The sequence below is a fragment of the Schistocerca cancellata genome, chromosome 6, assembly GCF_023864275.1.
Source record: "Schistocerca cancellata isolate TAMUIC-IGC-003103 chromosome 6, iqSchCanc2.1, whole genome shotgun sequence".
Classification (NCBI taxonomy): Eukaryota; Metazoa; Arthropoda; class Insecta; order Orthoptera; family Acrididae; genus Schistocerca; species Schistocerca cancellata.
Window position 1 is genome coordinate 143,066,484 of NC_064631.1, and position 25,521 is coordinate 143,092,004.

At 37.1% G+C, this 25,521-nt stretch overlaps 1 protein-coding gene across 1 annotated transcript in view; it reads left to right on the top strand.

Moving 5' to 3' along the window:
- Positions 1-7,011: 7,011 nt before the first annotated feature.
- The window catches only part of LOC126191352 (pre-mRNA-splicing factor syf1 homolog), a 154,272-nt gene continuing 135,762 nt past the window's right edge, over positions 7,012-25,521 (top strand). The window contains exon 1 of the mRNA XM_049932191.1: positions 7,012-7,594. The gene's annotated coding sequence lies outside the window, so the exon portion shown is untranslated. The remainder of the gene's footprint in view (positions 7,595-25,521) is intronic.

The following is a 25,521-nucleotide window of genomic DNA, read 5'->3' on the forward strand; positions in this document are numbered from 1 at the left end:
TCGTGCATCTTTATAACGGACGTGCTTCATCTGCTTCTGTGTCACTTCTTCCAATTAAAAACTGTCTTCTTAACATTTTTAAAATGAACGTATTTTAAAATTTTTTGCGTTGACAAAGCGCCACCTTTGAAGCCAATTTGCTCAGGCATAATTGTAACATGTTTTTCTGATGTTTGGCATCCCTAACTTATATAGATGTCAAACATGGAGCACTGTAAACCATGATTGCCAAAACCATCTATTTGTGTTACAGGTTTCTTGCGATTTTGATGATTTTCATGCGACACGAAAACAAATTTTTCTGAGACTTATACAGCTGTGACACTTTTGCTTGCTTGTCTCTGTACAGTTCTCTTGCCGACATGTGCTTCTGCAGTTCGTTATTGAGTCTTAAAAATCTCAAAAATAGAAGTATCACGTTCAGGTTCACATTTGAAGAAGTTATGAATGCATGACATAAACCTGCTAGACTGCTTTTGAAGCATCCACATCGACATGATTGCTCTGCAATTAGGGCAACAGAGACTGCAGTTGTCTGTGTGAGTTGTGTTTGCTTGACTGTGTGTGTATGTGCATATGTGTGTCTAGTGTTGACTAAGGTCTTAATGGCCGAATGCTTTAATTGTGAGAGTCTTTTTGTTGTGCCTATGTACAACTCAGCATTATGGGGAGTAGCAACTTTCCTTCTCATAATTGTTACATTCCATCCTGGATTTTCCATTCTTTAAGTATTTAGTTGAATTTACAGTCTATGGATTCATGTGTTTTATCCTCTAAACAGAATTTAGCGGATTCCTTTTAGTACTCATGTGGATGGCTTCAACCTTTTAATTATTTAGAGGCAATAGTGATTTTTCTCACCATACAGATATCTTATCTAAGTCGTTTTATAATTTGTTTTAATCTCTGATGAGTTTATAAGATGGTAAATCACAGCGTAATCAGCAAACAGTCTAAGAGTGTTGCTCAGACTGTCTCCTAAATCGTTTATTAGATCAGGAACTGAGGAGCGCTTATAACACTTCCTTGGAAACGCCAAATACCACTTCTGTTCTATTTGATGATTTTCCGTCGATTACTACATACTGTGATCTTTCCAGCAGGAATTTACGAAGCTAGTCGCACAAATAAGACGATACTCCATAGGCATGCAATTTAATTAAAGTTGCTTGTGTGGAACTTCACGTTTATTGCCATTACCTGACACATTCACTTGGAAATCACACTGAAATGTTTACAGATACACAATACACTGCTAGAAAGAAATAACATCGACATCTGAGTGAATAATTCGATCGGTCTGTGAATGAAACTGCATTGCCACAAAATACGGCATCAGTTCAGCATGTGGGAGAGAGATTCTCGCAGTCCAGTTTGTAACTCGCGGCTAGCCGCTCGGAAAGAGAATGAATCTTACTGGCTGCTAGCAGTTACTGGTGGGGGAAGCGCAGAATGGCTGAAAATAGGGTCGCCTTCCAACATGACGCAAGCTATAGTAAATGTATAAATGAAACTCACTTTCACAGTGTGGTATTGGACTAATGGAATTATTGTGATGTGTTGTGATGGCTGGTGTGAATACACTCTGAGGTGAGGGTGCCATGAACTGACGACCAGAGTGAACCGGCCTTTTATCCCAGAATAGGAGGAAATTAAAAATCTGCAGTTAATGAGAACTACCGTTTGCTGCTGGCAATGTATGTCATAAATATATACCATTTCTGGTCACAAATGCACACAAATGTCCAATAATTGAATTCACATAAGAACTTCCTGAATGCTAGTTACACAATGTTTTCAGTTTGATTTATACTCCTGTTATTGGAGACTTGAAAGTCTGACTATCAACTGTACGGTGGACCTAATGACGCAATTAACGACTAAAGTAGGCCCAGTACTTTTATTAACTTGCATGATGCTTGAAAAGTCAAAATTTGATGAAGGGGAACGAATGAATCTTCGTGTCTGTCAGCTTTCGACTAAGTGACTCATGAAATTCTTGTAGATAAGCGTAAGTATTGTGGGACAGTCCAAAAATGGTTTAATTAATATTTAGCTGGAGAACTCAGAGGCTGAAATTAACAGTACAGGTAGTATACATATAGTTTTTTTATTTGTTTCCCCCTCTATTTAGTGATGCTTTATTGCTGTAACCTAGTTGGTAACATCGATAATTCCCCATGTTGTTTCTGTTGATACCAGCAGTTTGAATGCAAAAAACTACATTTGCGAAAATGAAGTCCTAACAAAATGTCAGTTAGGATTTCAGAAAGGCTTTTCAACAGAGAATGCTATATATGCTTTCACTGATCAAATATTAAATTCTATGAATAACAGAACATCACCCATTAGGATATTTTGTGATCTCTCAAAAGCTTTCGAGTAAGTGAATCATGAAATTCTTCTAGATGAGCTTAAGTATTGTGGGACACTCCAAAAATGGTTTAATTAATATTTAGCTGGAAGAACTCAGAGGTTGAAATTAACAGTACAGGTAGCCTGAAAAAAAAAAAAGAATTATCATTAGTGTCCCACAGGGTTTAGTCTTGGGCCCCTTATTGTTCTTCCTACATACTAATGACCTGCCACTCTGCATTCAGGAAGATGCAAAGCAAGTTCTATTTGATGATAGTACAAGTGTAGTAATCACACCCAACAAGCAAGAATTAGTGGAGGAAATTGTAAATAATGTCTTTCAGAAAATTATTAAGTGGTTTTCTCCAAACAGATTCTCACGAAATTTAGAGAAAACGCAGTATATACAATTCTGTACATTGAATCGTATAACAAGACTGATAAATATAGACTTTGAACAGAAGTCTGTTGCTAAGGCAGAAGATTCAAAATTGCTCGGTACGTGAACTGGTGAGTAATTGAACTGGAACAAACACATTGATGATCAGCTACCTATGCTGTTAGGGTTATTGCAAATTTTGGTGATGAGCATATCAGTAAATTAGCTTACAATGCCTAGTTTCAGTCAGTGCTTTCTTATTGCATCATACTTTGGGGTAAACCACCATTAAGAGAAAAAATATTCATTGTACAAAAGCATGTAATCAGAATAATAGCTGGAGCCCACCCAAGATCAACTAACAGATATTAATTTAAGGAACTTGGGATATCCACAGTACCTTAGCAATACATTTATTCACTTATGAAATTTGTTATTAATAACCCATTTCAATTCAAAAACAATAGTGAAATGCATAGCTGCTACACTAGAAGAAAGGCTAATCTTCACTATTGTGGGTTAAATCTGATTTTGACACAGAAAGGGCTGAATTATGCTGCCTCAAAAACGTTTAGTTATTTGCCAAATAACATTAAAAGTCTGACAGATAGCCACCCAACATTTAAAAACAAATTAAAAGAATTTCTGAATCACAACTGGTTCTAATCAATAAATGAATTTTTATATATGATGTACTAACTGCACAGAAATGAAAGTAAAATATATAATGTGCAGTGAAAACGTTGGTTAAAGTGAGATGTTCCACATCATTGCGAAATGTCGTATCATGATCTATGGAACAAGTATTAATTAATTTATTTATTCATTTATACGTCTAGTTCCATAGAACAAAATAGACGACCAAATCTCCAAGGTCATGAAAACATGTCAGTACATGAAATTACCACATAAAAGTAATAACAGATATAATAAAATGTTTATGAACCCAAAAAATACAATCCATAATTTTGGTAAATGCAGTCAACAATATAACATGAAAATCAACTTAATTTTTCAAGGAACTCCTCCACAAAATAGGAGTAGTGCTCGAAGATTTTATTTGAAAGCACATGAATTACTGCTAAAATTTCTGAGTTCTTGTCGTAGCTTATTGAAAATGGATGCAGCAATATGCTGCACACATTTCTGCACAAGAATTAAGGAAGTGCGATCCATATGCAGATTGGATTTCTGCCTAGTATTAACAGCGTGAAAGCTGCTAATTCTTGGGAATAGGCTGATATTAGTAACAAAAAATGATAGTGAAGAATACATATACTGAGAGGCCAGTGTCAGAATACCCATATGAGTGAACAGGGGTCAACAAGAGGTTAGCAAGCTTACACTACTTGTTGCCCGAACTGCCCATTTCTGAGCCACATATATCCTTTGAGAATGAGAAGGCCTACACCAAAATATAATATCATACAACATAAGCGAATAAAAATATGCAAAGTAGACTAATTTTTTGGAGAACGATTACTTACTTCATATACCATTCAAATAGTGAAACTGGCAGCATTAAGTCTTTGAATAAGATCCTGAATATGGGCTTTCCATGACAGTTTCCTATCTAACTGAACAAATATAAATTTGAAATGTTCTGTTTCACTAACCATATGCCCATTCTGTGAGATTAAAATGTCGGATTTTGTTGAATTATGTGTTAGAAACTGTAAAAACTGAGTCTTATTGTTATTTAGCGATAATTTATTTTCTACAAGCCATGAGCTTATGTCATGAACTGCACCATTTGAAACACAGCCCATGTTGTATACAACATCCTTTACTACCAAGCTAGTGTAATCAGCAAACAGAAATGTTTTAGAATTCCCTGAATACTCGAGGGCATATCATTTAAATAGATAAGGAAGAGAAGTGGCCCCAGCACTGATCCCTGGGGCACCCAAAATTTACCCGAACCTCACATCACAGCCATTCTTAACATTATGAATAATTACTTTTCGCTATCTGTTGTTAAAGTAACAGAAGACCAAATTGTGAGCTAGTCCCCGTATTCCATAGTGGTCCAACTTCTGGAGCCTAGCGTTTGAAACCTTTTGTTTAAGCCTCACAGAGAAAAGAGAATATTGTATTTTCAGTTGTTAAACGACTTCTAAAGCTGAACTGTACATTTGATAGCGAATTATGTGGAATAAAATGATCAATTATCGTTACATACTCAGCCTTTTCAGTAACTTTAGCAAACACTGATGGCATAGATATAGGTCTAAAATTGTCTACATTATTCCTTTCTCCTTTTTATAAAGCAGCTTTACTACAGAGTACTTTAATCATTCAGGGAACTGATCATTCCTAAAGGAAAAATTGCAAATATGCCTAAGTACAGGGCTAATATGTGCAGCATAGTACTTACATATTCTGATAGCCATGAGAGTCTTCAGTCTTCAGTGACTTAATTATTGACTCAAATTTCCACCTTTCAGTATCAGGGACCAGTATTTCAGTCATCAGTCTTGAAAAAGACATTTTCCAAGAGTGTTATATGATTCCCGGTAAAAGCAAAGTTTTTATTTAATTCACGAACGATGCTCAGAAAATATTGTTAATAGTGTACATATGTCTGGCTTATCACTGACAGAAATATTTTTAGTATCAACTGACTTTATATCATCCACTTTGTGCTGCTGACCATCACTTCCTTGACAACTGACCACATGGTTCTAATTTTATCCTGTGAATTGAGTAGTCTATTTGCGAACCACATACTCTTTGTCTTCTTAATAACATTTTAAGCACCTTACAATACTGTTTGTAATGGGCTACTTTAGCCTGGTTGTGACTACTTCTGACATTTTGATATTATTCCCACTTTGTTCTACATAATATCCTTATCAAACTAATCAGCCATGCAGGCCGTCTTTTACTGCCAGTAGCTTGTTTAGAACTTTTTAATGGAAAGCAACTTTCAAAGAGCGTGAGAAATGTCCTAAGGAAAGCACTGTGTTTGTCACCGATGTTATCAGCACTGCAAAGATCCTGCCACTCTTGTTCCTTAACAAGGTTTAAAAAACTCTCTATTGCCATTGGATTAGCTTTTCTATATAGTTTTTAATTACATATAACATTCGATTGAGTACAAAAACCTCTTAGTGTTAAAATTTGTGCATCATGGTCTGAATGGACATTCACCTTTTTACTAACAGAATGCCTCTCTATTAATGAAGAATGAATAAAAATATTGTCTATGGCTGTGCTACTGTCCCCTTGCAACGTGGTTGGAAAAAACTCTGTCTGCATCACGCCATATGAGTTTAGGAGATCTACCAACACCCTTGCACAGTTGTATGCAAAATTAATACTGAAGTCACTTCATATACCTAATTTTTTGTACTCCCTATAAAGTGAACCAAGAACCCTCTCTAACTTGAACAGAAATGCTCTGAAGTCAGAGTAAGGAGGACCTATAAACAACAACAATTAGAAGTTTAGCTTCACTAAATTCAACTGCCCCTGCACAACATTAAAATATCCTTTCAGTGCAGTGCCATGAGACGTCTATGTCGATGGACACAAACGGAAACTTTTTTTTTTTGGTACATGGCCACTATCCCAATCTGCAAGGAACTCCTTGAATAACAACCAGCTAATCTGTATCTTGTAAAGGAAGTCTCTGGATTGTCTTTTTATTTAAGTGATGCTTCGATATACCAATAATGTCAGAGTCAACATCTACAAACAGTTCACTAACTTTGTCTCTAATAACTCTTATATTTTGATGAACGATGCTAATTCCTTTTCTGCTTGGATACCCGACCATCTCTGAAGGTGATTCCTTAGTTAGAGGGACTTCCTTTAAGAAGGTATACCTATCAGCTGACTTCATTCTAAAAAGGGTGCAGCTCTAACACCAACTACTGCAGGAATTTTCCCATGAGTGATACCACCACCGCACTCTGTACTGTCACCTTTAAGCTTTGCTATCCTCCCCTTCTCATACGTAGGCCATGCCTAGTGAAACCTGATATACTGATAGACACAACTAGCATCATTGCGATGTGATCCATGCCCTCTGCCATTAACGCCTTCTCCAATCCCATTTTAAAAGTCTAATAGCCACATTAAGATGAGGCCGATCATGAAGCCGAAACAGTTGCACGAAATGCACATTAGTGCCTCTGGTTTAAATAGCTGTCTTTTTTAGGACACCACCTACGTCGTATTCCCCGTCCATATCAATACTATACGCTGCTCCACCCACAATCATTACATTATACTGTTTCGAAAAATTCCTACATAATTCCCCAATGCTCTTAGTCAACTGAGCCAACCCTGCACTAGGCTTCACAATGCTTGCAACCTGGTAATGTAATGCATTGTAACATGGAATCCGGGTGTCACCGCGGCACTGCATTTTGAGCTTTCACACCTCTTTTGCTAGCATCCAAGTTCACGTGGAACGCCGTCTGATGCATGTTATCTCTGACTGTAGTTTTTGTTGTGTCTAGTTTGTTTATGTTTGAGTTTGATGGTGGCGGGGTTATGATGTTTACAACGTGTGACAAAGTGCGATTTTTAATAGTCTTTTGATGATGTGTACTTGTAGGTGTACATAGAAATCTAGACGGCCTCTGCATCGTAATCGTGCCACTAACAAATGTTTATTGTGGAAATGCATTTGTTTGTGGCCCTGTTAGGACCCGTAAAGTTCTTGTTATCATAGTTGTGTGATTTCGGTGTACAATTATATATTCGTGGATTTGCTTGTCGAATTCAAACCTTTGAATATTTTTAGTGGTTTGATATGCAGGAACTGGCGTTATTATGTCACCAAAATTAGCAGCTTAAAGTGCAGTGATCCGTTTAGAGACGTACTGTTGGATGAGTTAAGCAACTTCAGTAAGTATCACATCAAAATTACAAACATGCATTTGAAATGAGGAATAATACAATAAGGTACGATGTTTTATTTGTTATGTGTAGCACATTGCATGAATCTGGTGGTATGACTATTTTGCCTATCTTTTGTACTTTAAATGAGATATTTGTAAATTTCTGTAACACTATGAACTGCATGGAATAGAGATAAAAAAAATTAAGTGCATGAGAATGATAAGTAATGATGGGGAGACTGTAGCATAAAAATGTTGATTTAGAAATTTACATCTCCTGTATTGAAGTCCACTCTAAAAATCTGATCACTCTCAGCATGTCAAATGAACCAGTGGTAGACTACTATTTTTTATAGAAATTATGTATCAAATTATGTGCAGGAATTGTACTTGAAAATAATTTGTTTAAAGTACATTAACCTGCTAGTTAATGACACTTGCATTTCACATATGATTTGCTGTTGTCTCTGTAGTCCTGTATGTGGTTACTTAAATAAAGCTTGTAACAGCTAATGCATTTTCTCAAGATAAAGATTTATTCAGGTTAAGGTAAATTTTTTCTGATTAGCTGATTGTGTAAGGCCTACATATCATTAAGGATACAGGGTAGTACTTTCTCAGCTCAAAATTAGGCCTATGTAAAAATTAGCACTTATTTCTTTCAAGCACTGTTTATAATGTATATGTTTTACATATTTGTTGTTGAGATCGGGTAATGCAGCACATTTTCTAAAAAAATTAGAAATATTTTGAATATTTTTGAACCTGTTTAGGGTTATTAAAAAATACAAAGAAATTGATGCAATTTTTTTCCAAAATGCTTCGTCAAATTGTGGTACCATTTAATCCGATGTTATACATTTGAAGGAGACCAAATTTTTACCATATATGCATGACATGATGGCTGAGGTTCTAGCCCTATTTAATTCCACCTATTATTTATATTACTAAGATAAAAAATATCACATCTCACATTTTAATTTTTATAATTTTTTCCTAATAAAAATGTTATTTTTTTATATTTTAGTTCATTCTGCAATAAAGCTTAGGTCTACTACACAAGTATGGACTATTGGAAGTTACAGAAAAAAATTGGAGCAATGCTTTATAAGCTTTAGGAAATGTTTGTACCTGAATTCTGCAAAATACAACTTGCGAGAAATTGCAAATTAAGATATGAGTCCAATCAAACTCTGCCTCAGAACATTCCTGTAGCATAGTCTTCATCCTGCAGCATTTCTTCATATTCAAGCTTCCTCTTGGCATTCCTTTTAGCACTTCTTGCTTCTTTGGTAACTTAAAGAGCGAATCTTTCAGCTTCATGCACCCATTGTCTGTCACACTCAAGCAATTAATGCCCAATATGAGAGCCACATTTTATGCTTAAATTTCTCAGGACTTCCAACCTTCCTATCACTCCATCATTTAAACATATCACTTCATCTAGTACGCCGACTTTTAATATATTTAGCCCTACCCTTTTGGTGTAATCTTTCCCATATGCAATTGTTGAAACTTTCATTTGTATTCTGAGTGCCCCCATGAAGACATTTACTAAGCAAAACGGGGTCACTCAGGTCTCCAAAAATTGGTTTTATTTCATTCATAACAGGCTCAGGAAGAGAATGGTTATGATGGTATATTTGAAAACTTTCTTTCACTTTTTGGTAACCACACCAAGAATCTGCTCCTTTAGGGAAATGTCCGTGAACAGGATGGTCATCTGTGGACAACTTATGATAGTAAGTGGCCCATACAGATTTTCTCATTGCTGTAACTTCATCCAGAGGTGCACTTCGTCTAATGGCCAGTCCATAATAACTCTGCAGAAGGTCTTTTTTAGTTTCTGTCAATCTGCCTCTGCCAGACAGAGATTTTCCATCAGATAGCAACTTTCCTTTCATTTCTCTTCGTAGCTTCCTCAGTCTAGCACCTATCCTCTTTTGCACATGCCCACAACACTTCAGTTTTGTTACCAAGATATCACCATAAACATTGAACTCATTAATTTTATTGAAAGCTTTAGGGTCCTTATCACCTAGGTACTTCGTATATCTAACATTATAAATGGGCACCGACCTCTGAAATACTTTTAGAGCTCCATCACACTCAATACCCCCACTGTAACCATCATAATCCTTAGAACACTGATGTTCAATATGTCCTTCAGTGTTACCATGGCAGGTGTGGCAGTACTTAGATAAGCACTCAACATCAACAACTTTTCCATTCTCGAGAGAAGTAGCACTTACAATACCATTCAAGGAATGATGTCCTCAGGGTTGCCATGTCCCATCAAGTGCAACAGCAGTGTCCCTGGTTGCACTAATATTTACAGTTTCTTCTGCAGCACGTTTCATAGATGCTATAGACACAACTGTCAAGACACCTAAGAATCACCAGGAGGTGTGCCATGTGGGTTACTTTCAACAGTGTGGCTTGCTTTCTTTGTGAAATGGTTACCACGGAATTTCCTTTTATTGAATTTCTTGATATGTGGCATAGTTCATATTTATTGCACACTAAAGGATATATACGTCCACAAATATATGTTGTTCAGTAACACATGAACAAACTGCATTAGTGAAAAAAGTAAATACTATCAAAGATAAATATTTACAGACACTAGAAACCTGCACTGTTACCAACATATACATGTACCATATGTATAATCACTGGAAACAGAAAGTTCACAGTTCTTTTCGAAATAGTGCTGGTTTCTGTAACAGAAATAAAAGGGATGTGGTGACATACATGACCGTAACTTTGGTACATGTAGGTCATTTTTCATCTGAAACCCTATAATGTATATATCAATGTAATCAGGAAAGACTATAGAATTTAATCAAGTCACATTAAATTTCGGTTTTTCCACCATTTATAAGTACCCTGTATCCTTAAAATTGAGAAATACAAGTGCTGTTAACTGTATTCTGTCTTGAATAACTTATTGTCTAGTAAACAAATATCAGTATCCTGACATGTTTTCCCAGCCATGAGATGTCTTAAGGATACAGGAATCTGGCATGGGTGACTGTGGTGCACTATTTGTAACCTAACAAGTTATATTACTCATCTCTCATACACCAAATTTAACCTTTTTTTAATGACACTCATCCTTTTTTTTAAATTCTGACTGCCTGCCTGTTATATACCATAATTATTTTGTGATCTTTCATTTCCCTAGTCCCAGTCCATAAACTCAGTATAATGCTCAATGATGTGATGGGCATGTCAGGACATCATACAGAATGAATGGTGTCAAATGTCTTCTCTGAAATCTACCCAGAACAGATCCATATTGAATCTGGTATCATTGATCATGACGCAGTTGTAACAATAGTGCAAGTACGAATGGCACTAAAACAATTCAGAATGTTTATATCTTCAAAAACCTAGATAAAGAGACCATAGTGTCATTTTTCCAGGAGGAACTTTAAAAATTCAGCCATGGACAGTTGCATGTTGACGAACTGTAGCTTCACTTCATTAGAATAGTTGATCAATCATTAGATGCATATGTACTTAGTAGAGCAGTTCATAATGGGAGGTATCCTTCATGGTAGACATCTCTGTAAAGAAGCTTCTAGATTAGATTAGATTAGTTTCTCGCTCCATAGATCCCTGCTGAGGAGATCCTCGTGGATGGGGGATTTTTTTTTTTTTTTTTTTTTTTTAAAAAAAGCTGATATAACAATACTAATACTATGAATATATACAATACATCATTTGTTACTATTAAAAAATTCGTCAATGGAGTAGAAGGAGTTGGCTGCTAGCAAGTCTTTCAGGCTCCTTTTAAACTGATCTTTATTTGTAACTAAATTTTTTATGTTTGCTGGCAAATTATTGAAGATGAGTGTTCCTGAGTAGTGGACCCCTTTTTGAACTAAAGTAAGTGCTTTTAAGTCCTTGTCAGATTATTTTTGTTCCTGGTATTGTATGTATGAACTGAGCTGTTTGTTGGAAAAAGAGATATATTATTTAGGACAAATTACATTAGGGAGTAAATATACTGAGAGGCAGTAGTTAGTATACCCAGTTCTTTGAAGAGGTTTCTACATTACGTCCGTGAATTCACTTCACAAATAATACATATTACATGCTTTTGGACTCTGAAAACTTTTGTTTGACTTGAAGAGTTACCCCAAAATATTATACCATATGGTATTATGGAATGAAAGTAGGCAAAGTATGCAAGCTTTTTCATTTTTATGTTGCCTATGTCAGCTAACACTCGAATTGCAAATACAGATTTGTTAAGGCGTTTCTGCAGTTCTGTGGTGTGCTCCTCCCAACTGAATTTATTATTAAGTTGTAATCCCGGGAATTTAAGACTGTCAACCTCTTCTATCTGCTCTTCTTCATACTTTATGCATATGCTGTGTGGAAACCTCTTACAGCTTCTGAATTGCATATAGTGAGTCTTTTCAAGGTTTAATGTCAGTGAATTGGCTTTAAACCATTTATTAATATCCATGAAAATATCATTAGCAGATCTTTCTAGAACTACACTCGACGTACTATTTATTGCAACACTTGTGTCATCTGTAAACAAAACAAACTCTGCTCTCTGCTTCTGGCAGTGTAACTGATGAGAGATCATTAATGTACACAAGAAAAAGCAATGGCCCGAAGATGGATCCTTGTGGGACACCACATGTAATTTCATCCCATTCTGATGATGACTGATGACTTAATTCACTAGTCCCTTGGACTGACACCCTTTGTTTCCTGTTAGTGAGGTATGACTTGAACCATTTTGCAGTACTGCCCGTGACACCATAGAATTCTAATTTATTTAAAAGGATGTTGTGGTTTAAACAATCAAATGCCTTTGACAATCACAGAAAATACCTGCTGCTTGTAATTTGTTATTTAATGAATTAAGTACATTTCCACTGTAGGTGTAAATAGCCTTCTCGGTATCAGAACCTTTCAGAAATCCAAACTGTGTTCTTGATAATATGTTATTTGTGGTCAGATGGTTGAGAAGCTGCCTGTACATTACTTTCTCTAAAATTCTTGAGAATGCTGGCAAAAGTGAAATCGGTCTGTAGTTTGATGGTATCTCTTTATCCCCTTTCTTGAATAGAATGCATATTTTAGCCAGTCAGGAAATGTCCCTGTTATAATTGACTAGTTACACAAGTAACTTAGAATTGTACTAAACTCACAAGAACATGTCTTAATTAACTTTGTTGATATTTCATCGTAACCACTAGAATGCTTTGTTTTTAAAGATTTTATCATGGAAGTTATTTCTTTTGGTGACGTGAGTGACATATTCATGTACCTGAAGCTATTTGTAAAGGCTTGTTTCAGATATTCAAGGGCATTATTTACTGATCCTGACAATCCCATTCTATCAGTAACAGATATAAAGTACTTGTTAAATAGATTTGCCACACTGTGTCCATCGGTTATTAATGTGTCATCTATCCTTAATGCTATTTGCTCCTGTTCCTTTTTGGTTCTACCAGTCTCCTCTTTCACTATATCCCATATTGTTTTGATTTTGTTCTCTGACATTGCTATCTTCTTCTTGTAGTGCATTTGTATAGATGTCTGAATTACTTTATTTAATATTTTACAGTATTCCTTGTATTTAGCTAAATCATCAGCATTGGAGCTGTTCTTGGTCGATAGCTACATTTTCCTTTTTGTCTTACAGGAAATCTTTATTCCTTGTGTAATCCATGATTTTATTAGGGTCGACCGAAGCATCCGGTCCCACCCGTCAACTTTGACCCGTGACGTAAGACTGTTGTGATCTGTGACGTCATGATGGTGCGGAATTTAGTTTGTGAGAGTGCCGTTGTGATGCGATCGGTGGTGCTCTCTGGTGGAGTGTTAGGTGATTTTTTGGTTTAGTTTGCGAGTGTGGCGTCGTGTGTATTTTGGTAAATTGCTTTTTTTATGTCTTTGGTAGGTATGGATATGACTGACAGGGTCAACAGTTTTCCGTTGTCGGCTATGATGGCGGACAGTGCGATGTTTCTAATAAAATTTCTTCAACTATTCGGATTTTTGGATGAATTCGTGAAGTGTTCAGTATGTCGTGAAGAAATGAGGCTTACTTAAAGTTCCGGTGTCTCGGACTATGGACGGCTGTATGTGGAGATGTCGTAAGGATAACAGGTCAAGGGAAGTGTCCGATTCCAGATGATAGTGTGTTTAGTGGTATTTGGGGAGTTTTGTGATGTCGGTTTTTTTTGTGTGGTTTTGTATGGGGTAGGTGTCTAAATTTGTTTATATTTAGTTTGTCCCCACCCAAAAAACCCTATTTCCCATGCTTGTCCCGTTAGTGTCATTAGGCTTTTTGTGGAACGTGTGTGTGTTTGTTTTTTGATGTATTTTCGTCCTCATAATGTGTACATAACGACTTTATATGCGCCATATTGGAATCTTGGTTTATGGTCGTTTCCGCCATATTTGTGACTTCATGGGTCAAAGCAGACGGGTGGGACCGGACGCTTCTGTATTTCCTTTTATTATAGACTTCTGTTTAATTTGAGTAACTTTTAGAGGAAAACAGTTTTCAAACATGGTACTGACATTGTTCATGAATGTGTTATATTTTTCATTCATGTCATGAGCACTATAAACATCTTTCCAGTTCATATCTTTGAGCAGTTTTCTAAAACACTCAATTTTTGGTTGATTGACTACTCCCCTGTACTCAGATTTAGCAGTCTTGATAATCTGCTTAGAATTTACATCTAAAACAAGGAGCTGGCTGTCATGGTCTGATAGTCCATTTATTACAGGTTTTATGATATGATTAGTCTATAAAAATGTTATCAATGCTGTCCTTGAGGATGTAGTGATCCTAGTTGGAAAGTTTACAGTGTGAGTTAGATTGAAAGACATTACTAACTGCAGTGAATGTTTACTGGAAGATTGCATTAGAAAATCTGTATTAAAGTCACCAGCAATCAAAATTTTTTTGTTTCTTCCTGTCATGTAACCCAAAAGAGCTTCTATATGATTTATGAATAGATTGTAATTTCCTGCAGATGCTCAGTAAATAGTTACTATTATGTAGGATCTGTTATGGAAGTCTACTTCTGTTGTACATGCTTCTAGATGCTGCTCTAAACAGAATTTATTAATGTCAATGTTCTTGAATTTATGGCAGTTTTTAATAAATGTGGCAACTCCTCCTCCGTCCATATCTACTCTGCAGAAGTAGGAAGCTAGCTTAAATCCTGAATTGTCTATCATATCCATACCAGTGGCCACTTGATGTTCAGAGATGCAGATTATGTCAGTTTGGTTAGATGAATTCATTTCATGAATACAAATGAGTAGTTCATCAACTTTATTTCTGAGTCCCGGAATGTTCTGGTGTAATAAAGATAACTGATACTGCATACTAATGGGATTATAACTGCTTTGGCGAAGATGAACTTGCAGTTTCTGATTACTTTCTGTTAAACATTGTTTACATGGAGGCTGTATGCTAAAATCTGACTCCTGTTCATCTATTTTCTCAAACTGAGTGTGTCTGCCAATCTCTCTTAAAACTCGTTTTCTTTCCCCCTTTCCTATCCTAAAAAAGGCATCCCTCTGACACATGTGACCACTGGTATTTTACTACTTGTGACAGTGTCCCCCCTTAAGTTTTCTGCAAGCAACCCAGACAGTTTTCCCTTCCCTTTCCTATTGAGGCGAAGGCCATGCCTAGTGTAGTCCCACCTATCGATAGCATCCACAGGAATCAAACCAATATGGGACTCTATTTCCGTCCTAAGCACCCACTTCAACTCCAAGTTCACCCTCCCGATGGAAGAGTTCAACGACTACTGCACAATCGTTGTAAAACAAAGACCAAGAGTATAGATTGAGTGATGAAATGTGCAATATTAAAAGGCAGTGAGTGAATCCTTCAATTACTTAGTGTAGCAAAATCTTATCAAAAGACCTCTTGCAGAGTCCAAATAAATTTTGGTCATGTGTAAAGGCTGTCAGTGGTACTAAAATTAGCAGATGGTCATAGATACACTAGTACTCAAATTGGGGCTAATGAAGCTAAAGGAGAAATTCTGAACTTCATTTTCAAAGGAAAATCCAGAAGTATATTGCCCAGTTTGATTCTTGCATCATTGCATAGTGAATTGTGTTGATATTATAATCAGTGACATTGAGAAATAGTAAAAATCATGAGAATCAAACAAAAATCCAGGGCCTGATGAAATATCTATTAGATTAAAAAGCATTTGAGGCTTTTACCCATAGTATAGTGAAGATTCTTCAGTCAAAAAACTGTGCCTAGTATTTGGAAGAAAGAAATCACATGTTACACACATCTACAACAAGGTTAGTGGAAATGATCCACAAATCTTCTCTCCAGTATCTTTGACATCCATCTGTTATAGAATCTTAGAACTAGTTCTGAGTTCAAACATAAGGAGGTATCTTGAACAGAATGACCTGCTCTATGTCAACCAGTGTGGATTCCGAAAACATTGGTCATGAAAAATCCTTGCACTTTTCTCACATGACTTCCTGTAAGCCATGGATCACGTCAGTTGGGTAGAGGGTGTGTATCTTTATTTCCAAAAAAGCTTTTAACACAGTAGCAACCCACCACTGGCTAACAAAAGTATGATTGTGTATATCATCAAACAAAACTTGTGCCCAGATATTTAGAATGTTATCTGGGATAAAGTGTTATTAGCAGGTGGGCAGATCAGCTCCACAGAAGTGTGTTCAGCCTTTGCTATTCATGTTGTATATTAATGAACTGACTGTCAGTATTAATAGTGATCTCAGACCTTTTGAAGAGTGTGTACTTATTTGTAATGCAGTACTGTGTAAAAAAAGTTGGAAAAATGTTTGATCAGATTTTGGTAAGATTTTGAAATGGTGGAAAGATTGCCAACTGTCCATTCACACACACAAAAAAAAAAAAAAAAAAAAAAAAGGTGTAACAGTTTGTAGGTATATGAAGTGGAATGCTCAGTCAAACAATGGAAACTCCAGTAGGAATATCAACAATGTAGGCTCAGTGTAGGTAAAGCAGATGGATACTGGGAATAGTGCAACCAGTATACAAGAGAGATTGCTTACAGAAATGACAGAAACCTATTCTAGAACATTGTTCGAGTGTGTGAGATCCATACCACACAGAACTAACAGGAATATTGAATGTATACAATGAAGTACAGTGCATATCATTACAGATTTTCTCAACCTGCAGAAGAGAATCATGGAAATAACTCAAAAATCTGAATTGGCAGATATATAAAGATAGATACAAAATTTTCTGTGAAATCTGCTAACAATGTTTCATGAACTAGTATTAAATGAGGAAACTAGAAATATAATATTTATAGCCCACAATGTTTTGAGGTGACAATGAAGTATATTTGTCTTGGTCTATTGAGAAGCCCATGGTTTGTGGCATTACTTATTGGAGAAACTGATCTAACATTTTATTATATAACTGGTTGATATTTGTTATCTTAGTATGTTAGTTTCAAGCCCACAACAGAAGTCTCACTTCTTAAGCTGACCTCACTATGTAAGGTAGTCTAACGGCTTTGGCGTCAAGAGAAGCGGTTCAAAACTGGATTGTGAACTTCACACTTCTCTTACTACAGTTGACTTACTTGGAACATTTAGCCGATCCTCTTCTCTGGATATGCGGCTGCGTCAATCTCCATAACTTCTTCTCCGAAGAAATAATGCTGGTTAGAGGAACCAAAAAATTATTATCTCTCTCACTTGAAATAACTCTGTACTCTCATACTTTCAGTTCAGCTCAGGCATATTTTCCTTTCCACAAGTTTCATATAAGCATACAAATGCTTGCAAGCCAACTACATCGATTCTCATTAGATACAAATAAATATAATCACAATTGCCTTTTTTTAACAACCAAATAATTTATAGATGTCCCATGCATCTTGCTTCGTTCAGAGCTAAGACATGAAGTAAGTTAAAAGTCTGTAGTCAAAAGATTGTTTTTCTTCTTTTTCAACAATCACATTCACTAACACAGCAAAGAATAGCATTTAATTACTCCGTGTCCTCTCAAACAACGTCATCACTGGACTGAAAACAGAGGACCCGTACCCTGCTTGATCCATTCCCCAGATTTCACACCTATAGCCTTTTTTTCTGTGGGGAAAGCTGAGAAACACTGCCTACACGAACATGCCAACTACATCCAATGATATGCAAGGACATATTACTGCAGCCTGCTCAGATGTCTCCACTGAACTGCTAGAAAGTGTGCAGCAGTCATTCCATTCCAAACTGGAAGCATGTATTTTTATGCCTGTGGTTATTTTGAATATAACCTGTGATGGTCAGTTGTCTCGTTACTGGTCAGAAACCACATAAGTAGTGTATGCACTCGTGTTATTCTTTAGTGTGTGCTATCACAGGTATGGTACAAGTGTCAGTGTGGGTGGGAACTTTTCAAAATACAATATCCCATAAGTGACTCACACCTGAATCCTGCAACAAACACCACTAACATTCCAATTTACCCTATTTTTCAGTTTGTTAATGTCGACAGGCATTGTTCCATTTTTAAAAAAGCTTATGACACCACAAAAATACACTTTCTAAGCATTATTAGAATATGTTGATTGGCTAATAATACAAGCCCCTGACTATCAATCCATTCTATGAAAACTGCTCATCAATAGTACTTTCCATTTCTGCAGTATTTGTGGCCCAAATTTTAAGTGATTCACCGTGTGTGTGTGTGTGTGTGTGTGTGTGTGTGTAGCCTATGACCATCTCAGCATTTATTGGAGTATTGTGTAAAAATTTGAAGTAAATTGGTCAAGAACTTTTTGAGATTTTTAGTATCAATGTTAAACAACTTGTCTTTATACAGGCAGTTAGAAACAACCTGAAAAGCTAGTAACGGCATTGCAGGGGAGGTTCTGCTGAGAAATAATTGTTAAGAAAAAAAATTCTGTATGTTGTGCCATTTCTGAGTAATTTAACATTGAAGTTAGCCTACCAGGTCATTGCATACGCATACACTAAAATGCAGTGACTTACAGACATCTGTGGGTCCGTGAATAATCACTTGTTCAAATGCTCCTTACAGTTAAAGGGCATCTTTTTCAGAAGTGATAAATTTAAGCTAGATGATCAAAAGCTTCATTTGTTTGGTTTGAGGAAACCAAACATGGCACAAGTTTGACATCGCCTCTGGCACGCTGCTTGAAATTGCATGCCCAATGACCTGATTGGTTAACTTCAGTGCTACTAAAAGAAATCCGATAAATTTTGGGTATACAATAAATTGCAAAAATCCAAGGGCTGGCAATTCGACTAAATACCTAGGAATTACAAGTGGCCAACAGAAGTGTTTAAGCACAGAAGAGTGTTCCTGGATCATTCTGTAACAATTCTGGATGTCTGGGGTGTCGCATTGTCCTGCTGAAATTGGCCAAGTCTGTCAGAATGCAGAATGGACATGAATGGTTGCAGGTGATCAGACAGGATACTTACGCACACGTCATCTGTTGCAGTCGTACCTAGAAGTATCACAAATCCCATATCACTCAAACTGCACACACCCCACACCATTACAGAGCCTCCACCAACTTGAACAGTCCACTTCTGACAATGCAGGGTTTATGGATTCATGAAGATGTCCCCATACCCATACACATCCATCCGCTTGATACAATATGAAGCTAGACTTGGCAATGTGTTTCCAGTCATCAACAGTCTAATGTCGGTGTTGAAGTGTCCAGGTGAGGCATAAAGCTTTGTGTCGTACAGTCAGCAAGGGTACAGAAGTGGGCCTTCGACTCTGAAAGCAAATATTGATGATGTTTTGTTGAATGGTTTGCATGCTGACACTTGTTGATGGCCCAGTATTGAAATCTGCATCAGTTTGCAAAAGGGTTACACTTCTGTCACGTTGAACGATTGTCTTCAGTCATCGTTGATCTCGTTCTTACACGATCTTTTTCCGGACACAGCGATGTCCGGGATTTGATGTTTTACCAGATTCCTGATATCATGGTATAGTCGTGAAATAGTCGTATGGGAAAATCCCCACTTCATCGCTACCTCAGAGATGCTGTGTCCCATTGCTCTTGCGCCGACTGTAACACCAAGTTCAAACGCACTTAAATCTCGATAACCTGTGATTGTAGCAGTAGTAACTGATCTAACAACTGCGCCAGACACTTGTTGTCTTATACAGCCATTTGTGACCACAGTGCCTTATTCTGCCTGTGTACATATCTCTGTATTTGAGTATGCATGCCTATACCAGTTTCTTTGGCTTTTCAGTGTATAGACACATACAGCAAAGTGACCTTAAGGAGTCAAAAGTTTGATGAGGCAGTGCATCCATTATTTTGATGGCAACTGGATCCAAAGTCAGGACAGACTGTTTACATGATAACATTTCTCCACAGTGACTGTTATTAAACAGTGTAAAATTTGGTTTTGTTTTACGTCCAATTTAGACAGATGAAACTCATGTTTTAACCTGAGTAAAAACATAATGTTATAGCACCTACGCAGCTGTGCACTGACCACCATTGCAGTTTTGCAGAGGCTGCTACACCTTGGGCTGTGGCTGTGTGTGTGTGTGTGTGTGTGTGTGTGTGTGTGTGTGTGTGTGTGTGTGTGTGTGTGTGTGTGTGTGTGTGGAACAATGGCCAAATCAGTGTAGCGGTTGGCAAAACATAATTTCTCAAGCCTCACAACAGTGGTATCTAAGCTCAGACAAGAGGTTATAAAGGTAGACTCCATTTTCAAGAGTGTTTCTTGCATGACGTTTGACAAAAGCCTGGTCTGGGTCACCATTTGATATCTTGGTCAACCCTTACTGCTCCATTAGCCTCTAACAGGTTCAATAGCAACAACTGCAACAGTGGACTCCAATGTGGTTTTTAGAACAACCACATATGATCACACTTCATCTCTGTAAGGTAGTTCATGTTTGTTCTCTAGTCTATTTATATATGTGACATGGAACCTATTGAGCATGTAGCCTATCAGATGGTGAGTCAGCAACATGCTCGTAACCAACATTTATTAGCTAACAGGTAAAATTTAGGACTTTGGTGGAAGTTGTCTACAATATCATTTCTGCAGAAAATAATGTAAGACTATGTGATCCTGAAAAGTGTAATGTTTGTCTCTGTAATGAAATTAACATTGCTCCAATATGTGGGTGCCGTGGCCATGTCACAAATTTGTTTGTATATTTTCCCCTCAAAGGGGAAATAGTTATGTATGAGAATAACAAACATACCCACTGTGTTGCCATCGACCATGGCACTCTCTTATGCCAAGCTGTTTATGGATTGTCTAGAGGAAATTTTCCTAGCTTCCGAAATCCCTAAACCCCATGACTGGTTGAGATTCATAGATGATACTATGGAAGAATCCTGGAGATACTAAAATGTATCAGATAGATTATATAATGGTAAGACAGAGATTTAGGAACCAGGTTTTAAGTTGTAAGACATTTCCAGGAGCAGATGTGGACTCTGGCCACAATCTATTGGTTATGTTCTGTAGATTAAAACTGAAGAAACTGCAAAAAAGTGGGAATTTAAGGAGATGGGACGTGGATAAACTGACTAAACCAAAGGTTGTACAGAGTTTCAGGGAGAGCATAAGGGAACAATTGACAGGAATGGGGCAAAGAAATACAGTAGAAGAAGAATGGGTAGCTCTGAGGGATGAAGTAGTGAAGGCAGCAGACGATCAAGTAGGTAAAAAGATGAGGGCTAGTAGAAATCCTTGGGTAACAGAAGAAATATTGAATTTAATTGATGAAAGGAGAAAATATAAAAATGCAGTAAATGAAGCAGGCAAAAAGGAATACAAACGTCTCAAAAATGAGATCGACAGGAAGTGCAAAATGGCTAAGCAGGGATGGCTAGAGGACAAATGTAAGGATGTAGAAGCGAGTATCACTAGGGGTAAGATAGATACTGCCTACAGGAAAATTAAAGAGACCTTTGGAGATAAGAGAACCACTTGCATGAACATCAAGAGCTCAGATGGAAACCCAATTCTAAGCAAAGAAAGGAAAGTAGAAAGGTGGAAGGAGTATATAGAGGGTCTATACAAGGGCGATGTACTTGAGGACAATATTATGGAAATGGAAGAGGATGTAGATGAAGATGAAGATGAAATGGGAGATATGATATTGCGTGAAGAGTTTGACAGAGCACTGAAAGATCTGAGTTGAAACAAGGTCCCCGGAGTAGACAACATTCCATTAGAACTACTGACGGCCTTGGGAGAGCTAGTCCTGACAAAACTCTACCATCTGGTGAGCAAGATGTATCAGACAGGCGAAATACCATCAGACTTCAAGAAGAATATAATAATTCCAATCCCAAAGAAAGCAGGTGTTGACAGATGTGAAAATTACCGAACTATCAGTTTAATAAGTCACAGCTGCAAAATACTAACATGAATTCTTTACAGGCGAATGAAAAAACTAGTAGAAGCCGACCTCGGGGAAGATCAGTTTGGATTCCATAGAAATGTTGGAACATGTGAGGCAATACTGACCCTACGACTTATCTTAGAAGCTAGATTAAGGAAAGGCAAACCTATGTTTACTCTCTTTCAAATTCCGAAGGTGGCAGGGGTAAAATACAGAGAGCGAACGGCTATTTACAGTTTGTACAGAAACCAGATGGCAGTTATAAGAATCGAGGGACATGAAAGGGAAGCAGTGGTTGGGAAGGGAGTGAGACAGGGTTGTAGTCTCTCCCCAATGTTATTCAATCTGTATATTGAGCAAGCAGTGAAGGAAACAAAAGAAAAATTCGGAGTAGGTATTAAAATCCATGGAGAAGAAATAAAAACTTTGAGGTTCGCCGATGATATTGTGATTCTGTCAGAGACAGCAAAGGAGTTGGAAGAGCAGTTGAATGGAATGGATAGTGTCTTGAAATCTGATATAAGATGAACATCAACAAAAGAAAAACGAGGATAATGGAATGTAGTCGAATTAAGTCGGGTGATTAGGTGATTAGATTAGGAAATGAGACCCTTGAAGTAGTAAAGGTGTTTTGCTATTTGGGGAGCAAAATAACTGATGATGGTCGAAGTAGAGAGGATATAAAATGTAGACTGGCAATGGGAAGGAAAGCGTTTCTGAAGAAGAGAAATTTGTTAACATTGCGTATAGATTTAAGTGTCAGGAAGTGATTTTTGAAAGTATTTGTATGGAGTGTAGCCATGTATGGAAGTGAAACATGGACGATAAATAGTTTGGACAAGAAGAGAATAGAAGCTTTTGAAATGTGGTGCTACAGAAGAATGCTGAAGATAACTAATGAGGAAGTATTGAATAGGATGGGGGAGAAGAGAAGTTCGTGACACAACTTGACTAGAAGAAGGTATCGGTTGGTAGGACATGTTCTGAGGCATCAAGGGATCACCAATTTAGTATTGGAGGGCAGCATGGAGGGTAAAAATCATAGAGGGAGACCAAGAGATGAATACACTAAGCAGATTCAGAAAGATGTAGGTTGCGGTAGGTACTGGGAGATGAAGAAGCTTGCACGGGTTAGAGTAGCATGGAGAGTTGCATCAAACCAGTCTCAGGACTGAAGACCACAACAACAACAACTACTTTCATGATCTGAACCTAGGGCCATGCACCCTAGCCTCAATTCCTCCACAGTCTCTCAACACCTTCTCTCCATTCATTCTGCCTGGTTCTCCTCGGCCAAATGCACTACCTTCATGGACATTGAAATCCACCTCTCTGATGATTGCATCCACATTTTCATCCATATCAAGCCCCCCTCCCCTGTACCACCAACTGTACATGCAATTTGACTGCTGTAATCCCTGCCACATGAAAAACTGAAAAAGATGTATATCTTTGCTGAAATCATTTGTCTAAAAGTAAGAAATAAAACAGATTACAGAAACATCTGATGCACCTTAAGCTCAAAGTCATATACTTTTTTTTAATCAGGAAAAGTGAGTGAACAAGAATAATGATAACGACAGCAACTATAAGCGAAACACTACTTCTTCCACAACGCAATTTCGCATTCGTGATATTAGGAGCATTCTCTACTGAAACATTTTTGAGACCAGAAAATTATTGTAACTTTTTTATACCTTCAGACACAGATGACAGAAATATATCAAGGCTACACAACAGAAGACTGCAGGACCAACGTAATTAGACAAATATTTGCTAGTAATCTTTAAAGTTCTAAGATTGCAGGTTAAACACTTAACTTTTAATTCAACAGGCAATTCATTTGCTGTACATGATTTCAAGCATCATTCAAAAGCCTCAGAAAGTTTTCTCTAACCTATTCTATTTCTTATTTTTGCACAATTTAGTTCACACGACATTTAACCATTTTGTTGTTTTTGTTTTTTTCCCAATTTTTTCCAAGTTTTATACAGGAAGCATGAAATAAAATATATTTAACTATTGATCGGTATTTTATTTATATTAAGAGTATATCAGTCAAGAGAAAGTGTCAATGCCTGCAAAGAACTTTCTCACTCTTTGAGGTGATTCCACACTCCTGGACAATCTTTTCCATTCTCAGTCCTTCTCACAAGCTTCTCTGACTTCAATGTTGCTGGAAGAACTTCCACATTTACCAGGCACTATTAGTGGAAGGCCACACTTGGGCATGTCAGCTGATGCCTGAAACATGAGTCGGGATAAGAAGACTTCTTGATAGCTAGCAGTGTTGTCGCCAGCTTTCAACTGTAATTTGCTAACAGCTAAAGGAGAAACAACAGTCATTTATAGAGCTGAGACGACACTGAGGCATTTACAAAGTCACTTTCCTCGCATCATCTGTTCTTGAAATGTCCTGAATTTAGTACTTGGTTCAAAGGAAGTCATTTTGAGAGTCAAATACCACACAAATGCAACTTTTTAACATGCCAGGAACAGCTAGGCTTTGAAGAAATTAACTTTTTGAAACCTCATTAGCCTTTCCTGCATTTCCTGTTCTCAAGATGTCCTAAGTACAGCACTTGATTTAAGGGAGGCTTTTTGGCTGTCAAATACCATGCCAATGCAGCTTTTTATGTGCTAAATGATTAGACCTTGAAGAGATGAACTTCGTGACACTTCATTAGGTGGTAGCACTCGTTAAGTTTTTTTGCAAAACTACATCTCATGCTTATCGATTTGATATCCCATTTGTCCATTTCCCATTCCCTGTTTGGCTAAGAATTAAATTTTCTTAATTACCCTGATTACTTTCAAGCAAATAAACCCTTTTCTGCAAAACTAGATGACATTGGTCAATATGATACACCATTTACCCATTTCCCACTCCTCCTATAGCCATGAAAATCTGGACAAGAATTCATACTGCAATTTACCCTCAAATCACTAATTAAGTTTTTCTTAATTATCCTGATAACATTCCAGAAAACTATTGCAAGACATGATCTTATGCTAGTCAGTTTCATATTTCATTTGTCCATTTCCCATTCTTCATTTTGCTACAAAAATTCAGATAAAAATTTTCCTTTAAATCACTATCTAAACTGTTCTTAATTAGCTTGATTGCCCCCAGATATTTATACCCCTTTTTGCTAAACTTGACCTCAGCTTGGTTAATTTTATATCCCATTTGTCCGTCTTTCCCCTGAGCTTCACTATGAAAATTCAGACAGAAACAGGGAGTCACATTCAAAACATCTGATCAAAAATCAGTCTTGCCACCTGTGAATGACTGATCTATAATGATTACAATTCCCTTGCACCACATTCTGATGGCTTGACTAAGGCCTTCACAGTCAGGCACTAGCCTCCAAACCTAGTCCATTGAGCTTTCCTGGGTCCTATTCTCATACAGCCCTAAACCTCCCATGACCTAGAAGAACCAGCTACACTTTTGTATGTAGCTTTGCAGAGACCAAAGTGGTTTCCATGAAATCCACATATTGTCAGAATTCTCTGGAAGACAGTTC